This window comes from Scyliorhinus torazame, chromosome 21 (assembly GCF_047496885.1).
Source record: "Scyliorhinus torazame isolate Kashiwa2021f chromosome 21, sScyTor2.1, whole genome shotgun sequence".
Taxonomy (NCBI): domain Eukaryota; kingdom Metazoa; phylum Chordata; class Chondrichthyes; order Carcharhiniformes; family Scyliorhinidae; genus Scyliorhinus; species Scyliorhinus torazame.
In genome coordinates, this window is record NC_092727.1 from 80,998,991 (window position 1) to 81,004,631 (window position 5,641).

Below are 5,641 nucleotides of genomic sequence, written 5' to 3' on the forward strand. Positions count from 1 at the left end.
TACTCTCCGATCGCTGGCTTAGTTTCATAGTTTCATAGAATTTACAGTGCAGAAGGAGGCCATTTGGCAACATAGAGTCTGCACCGGCTCTTGGAAAGAGCACCCTACCCAAGGTCCACACCTCCACCTTATCCCCATAACCCAGTAACCCCACCCAACAGATACCCCTCTAAATTATAATTAAGTAATTATGTTTAATTAGTTTACCAATGCTTAATTTTTTACATTTAGTGCAGATTCCCAACCAGCCAATCAGGTCACAGCTTTTCTGTGATGTCACTTCAGTGCTCCCCCCCCCCCCCCCCCCCCCCCCCACACACACACACAATTTGAAACGGTAATAAAAGTAAAAATGAGTAAAAATCACTTACTTACCTTCCGAGGGTCTCAGATGCTCTCTGGTTCTCTCCCTGCAGATTAAAAGTTACAGGTCAGAAGAAAGAGAGAGAACAAAACAGTAGGGAAAAAGCACCTTCTCCTACTCTGCACTGAATTATCTCACTGCACCAAATTACCAAGTTCCAAATTCCCACTCTGGATGTGTCTCACTCAGGCTGTGTCTCTTTGACCTGCGCAAAGCTTAACGTCAAAAGGGAGCACTACCCAATTCTGAAGAGGGAAGAAATAGTGTGCGGGATGGCTGGAGCGACGAGTTTCAGCACGTTGGACCCGTCGCAAGGCTTCTGGCAGCTGAAGCTGGACAAAGTGAGCGCAAGGCTGTGCATGTTTAACGGGCGCTACTGCCTCGTGATGATGCCGTTCGGCATATTTCGGTGTCTGAAATTTTCCATCGTGCCATGGAGCACATAGTTGAAGAGTTACCAGGCATCTGCGTTTATGTTGATGATAATTTAATCTGGGGGTCCACACTCTATGAGCACGACAGAAGGCTTCTCAGAGACCTACAACAGATGAAGAAAAATGGCTTGAAGTTTGATAAAGCAAAATGTCAAATTGGGGTTGATAGCATTACCTTTTTAGGGGGCAGGCTCTCGGCACAAGGTGTGCAGCCAGATAATGAGAAGATAAAGGCCATTTTGATGATGCCACATCCCACAGATAAAAAAGGCATCTTATGGATACTAGGGATGATCAACTTTGTTGCTAAGTTTATTCCCAACCTGGCCGCCAAAACTTCCCAACTACGAGATTCGCTAAGAAAGGACATAGTGTTTCAATGGTCTCCCAAACGTATCTCGCTGATGACAGCACCAGGCCGAGCGTTCTTTGACCCGGCGAAAAAGACAAAAATTCCGACCGATGCGTAAGGAGGGCCTAGGAGCGGTGCTGCTGCAGCAGGGTGCAGATGACAGCTGGCTGCCGGTGGCATACGCATCAAGGGCGATGTCCGAGACGGAGCGCAGGCATGCGCAAATTGCCTTGGGTTAGCCACGGGTTTGGAAAAATCCATGATTATGTGTATGGTTTTCCAACGTTTCTGGTGGAGACTGACCACAGGCCACTTGCAAAACAGCTGCTAAAAAGGCTATTGATCGCCAAGAAGACATCTATTTGGTGTTCTAAACTATCGTTTGGTGCCACTTGTCAATGGACTGTCGTCAACACAGCTGCTCATGAATAGAGAGCTATGGCCGACCCTGCCTTCCATGGCAACACCCCTGTAAATAGGCGATTGGAGCGGTAATTGCTTTTTCAAAAGAGGAGGCAGAAAGAGGTCTATGATAGATCCACGAGGAAGCTCCAGCCACTCAACCCAGGGAATACAGTCAGACTTGAGGATGTCAATGGCAATGGATGGTCAAGACTGGCAAATGTTTTGCAACAGGCAGGTCTACACTTGTTTCTGGTTCTTACTGAGGATGGCTCAGTCTTGCGAAGAAACTGAAGAGTGCTCTTGAAAGTGCAATGGCCTGTCGTGCTAAGTCCAGCAGAAGAGCTGGTGTGTAATTCCAAACATGAAGAAGACACAGACTACCCGACAGAGCCAGCAATCAGAGAGGCAGATGCAGAAATGCCAGTGACAAATGAGGGTGGTAAACGATCGCCTATTCAGCCATCACTCAGGAGATCGAAAATACTACGTCGCAAGCCTAACAAACTGAACTTGTAATAAATTATGTACTGTGTTCAAGGTTATCATACATATCAGGCTGTTTAAAGAACAGTCACATTTGTAAATACTAATACTTCCAAAAGAAGGGGGATGTGGTGATATGCATGTATACATAAATGTATATAGTCGTATATTTGTGCACAAAGTATGACCTCCAACCACCTGGTGGAGTTAGACATCCAACACATGACGAGAAACACCCGCCAGTTGGTCGTAGGACGTACAAGAGGATAGTCGCACTTAGAGTATCTCCAGTAGAATTCACTGAATTCATGTGGTAGTTTTTGCCTGTATAGTTATCTGTTAGTTATCATTCCACGGGTTTGTTAATAAATCATCTTTCTGGTTAAACAACTAGATATTCTGTGTATCTCATTACAACAGCTATCTCACAGAACAAAAGTGTAAAGTTTTTCTTCCTGCATTGGGTCCAGGTCCAAAGTGTTGGACTGGGGCTGGCATTGACCATGATGGTGATCTGCTTCCCCTACCTTCTTGAATCTGACGGCAGGCGCTTCTAGATTGCTGCGTATCTCCTGCACCAAAGGCCTTCAACACTGCATCCAAGAACATTGTGGATTGTACACCACAATCATTATAACTGGCATGCAGCACGAGGATTGCATGTTGTTTGCATCGCATTGATTGGGAGCAGGATAATTGTGCATCGCAGTCCCAGTGCCCTATTTCCAGGGTTATCTAACTTAGCCCCTGTTATTCCTCTCACACAGTGACATCTGTTGCCAAGCACCACAGGGATGATCACTCGGCAGGTGCACCTATGATTTTCCCCTTGTAACTCTCACTGTTGTGAATTCTGTGAGTGTAGTTCGATTGCTCAGTACCGTGTTGTAGAGGGAGAAGCATTTTGGACCATATTATTTTTTGCTCAGGGATGAGCTTTTCAGTTTGTTTCCTGGAATGGTGTCAGGAACAAATGACTCTTGACTGTCACAATGAACCTGTCATCCGAAATTCCGAGCCTGACAACTTTACCACTTTATGCTGTTTACGTTTTTAAGGTGAGGAGTGTGAATGCTGGGCCGAAGAACACCTGCTGGCGTTACTCAGTGTCAGCGCTGCCTGTCACCAGGTCTCATGGAGGAGAATATCGGTGCAGAAAGAGGACTCTCCTGTGTGTCATATCGGAGCTTGGCAATTTTGACAGCAGATAGGTGCCCGCTGTGGCTTCGTAATACTCCTTTATCGGAGTCAAAGGGTTGTGGACTCAAGTCTCACGCCAAAGATTTGAACGCAAAATCTAGAGCAACACTTGCCTTACGGTGTTGAAAGGGTGTTGCACTGCCTGACATGGGGTGGGATTTTCCATTACACCCCCACCCTCCACTGCACTCCCTATCCTCCGCAATGTCCTTGTCCGAGGCAGCCCGCCATTAGCTGGCAAATGGGATCTTCCATTCACACCGCTGTCAACGGGGTTTCCTGTTATTCGCAGCCTCCGCCAACAGGGAACTCTCGGCGGGGGGAGGGAGGGTCCAAGATGTGCAGGTTAGGTGGATTGGCTATGCTAAATTGCCTTAAGTGTCCAAAAAGGGGTGGGGTTACTGGGTTATGGGGATTGGGTGGACGTGCCGGCTTGAGGAGGGTGCTCTTTCCAGGGGCCAATGCAGACTCGATGGGCCGAATGGCCTCCTTCTGCACTGTAGATTCTACGATCTATGATCTTCTGCCCTCAGCTCGAGAATTCCCCCCCAAATGTCAGAATCTCTCTACCTGTCTCTTTAAACCCCAATGTCCTCTCTGACCAAGATTTTGGTCAACTGTCCAAATATCTTCTTATGTTGCTTGGTGTTAAATTCTGTTTGCGAATGTGAAGAATCTTGTGATGTTTTACTGTGCTAAAGGTGATATATAAATAAAGTTGTTGTTGATGTTGAGGTGACTGTTGATTTATCAATTTTATTCTGTCTGGCTCAAGCCTAACTGGAACAATGTTGAATCTGTCCAAACTAATTCACCTTACATCAAGGGGAGGGGAGGAGAGATTCACATCCTGTCGTTGTGTATGTTTTTGTGTTTGTTGTGTGCACGTGTTTGTGTGTGTCTGTATTGTTTGCACATATTTTGTGTATGTGCGTTGTACATGTGTTTGTGTGTGTGTATTTTGTGCACGTGTTTGTGTGTGTGTGTATTTTGTGCACGTGTTTGTGTGTGTGTATTTTGTGCACGTGTATGTGCGTGTGTATTGTGTGTTCGTGTTTGTATGTGTGTTGTGTGCACATGTTTGTGTGTGTGTATTCTGTACGTGCTTTTGTGTATGTTGTAAGCACATGTTTGTCAGTGTATTGTGTGCATGTGTTTGTGTGTAATGTATGCATGTGTTTCTGTGTGTGTTGTGTGCACCCGTGTGTGTTGTGTGCACATGTTTGTGTGTGCATGTGTTGTGTGCGCATGTTTTTGTGTGTTGTGTACATGTGTGTGTTGTGTGTGCAGGTGTTTGTGTGTGTGTACATTGTGTGCCCATGTTTTTGTGTATTTGCATTGTGTGCGTGTGTGTTGTGTGCACATATCTGTGGGCAGCATGGTAGCACAGTGGGTAGCACTCTTGCTTCACAGCTCCAGTGTCCCAGGTTTTATTCCCAGCTTTGGTCACTGTCTGTGTGGAGTCTGCACGTTCTCCCTGTGTCTGTGCGGGTTTCCTCTGAGTGCTCCGGTTTCCTCCCACAAGTCCCGAAAGACGTGCTGTTAGATGAATTGGACATTCTGAATTCTCCCTTAGTATACCCGAACAGGTGCTGGAGTGTGGCGACTGGGGGCTTTTCACAGTAACTTCATTGCAGTGTTAATGTAAACCTACTTCTGACAATAGTAAAAGATTATTATTATCATAAAAGATTATTATTTGCTGATGGCACAAAGCTAGATCAGACAGTAAGTCATGAAGTGGACGTACTGTTATGAAACTCCGCTATGTTATTAGTGGCAGTGTACCAACCTAAAACATTGGTTTTGTGTGGTGTTTTTTTTTGGATATTAGTGATAAATATTTGAGGAAACAGTGAGAATTCAAACCTCTCTTTCATTAAACAACAATAGAAGTATTTATTAAAGTTGCAGAAGGATAATGAAATACAAGAAAGAACAATCTTGTTCTGGATTCTCCGTTTCCCGACGTCGGATTCTCCAGGCCCTCGTGATACACTGGTCCTCTGGGCCGAGATTCACACGGGCGAGAATTGGTGAAGGTCTTTACAAATGTGGCTCTGACGCGGTGGACCTCACAGTGTGCCAAGGGTGTATCTCTTAAAGGAAGATTCTTGCAAAGTCCATTGGAGGGCTACCCCTTCCACAATGAAAATCCTGCCAACCCCAACCAGACCGACCCCACCGCTAACTCATAAGAGATCCCCCAATTACAGAGACCTCCACCAGAGACCCCTGAATTGCACAAGCCCCCAGAGATCCTCTTATTAGATAGACCTTTGCAAGGAAGCCCCCCATAAGAGGGACCCCTGATTGGAATCCCCCCATAAGAGAGACACTGACTGGAAGCTAGAGAGAAGTCCTGACAGAGGCAGTGGAAAAAAATCATTGCTTTAAAACTCA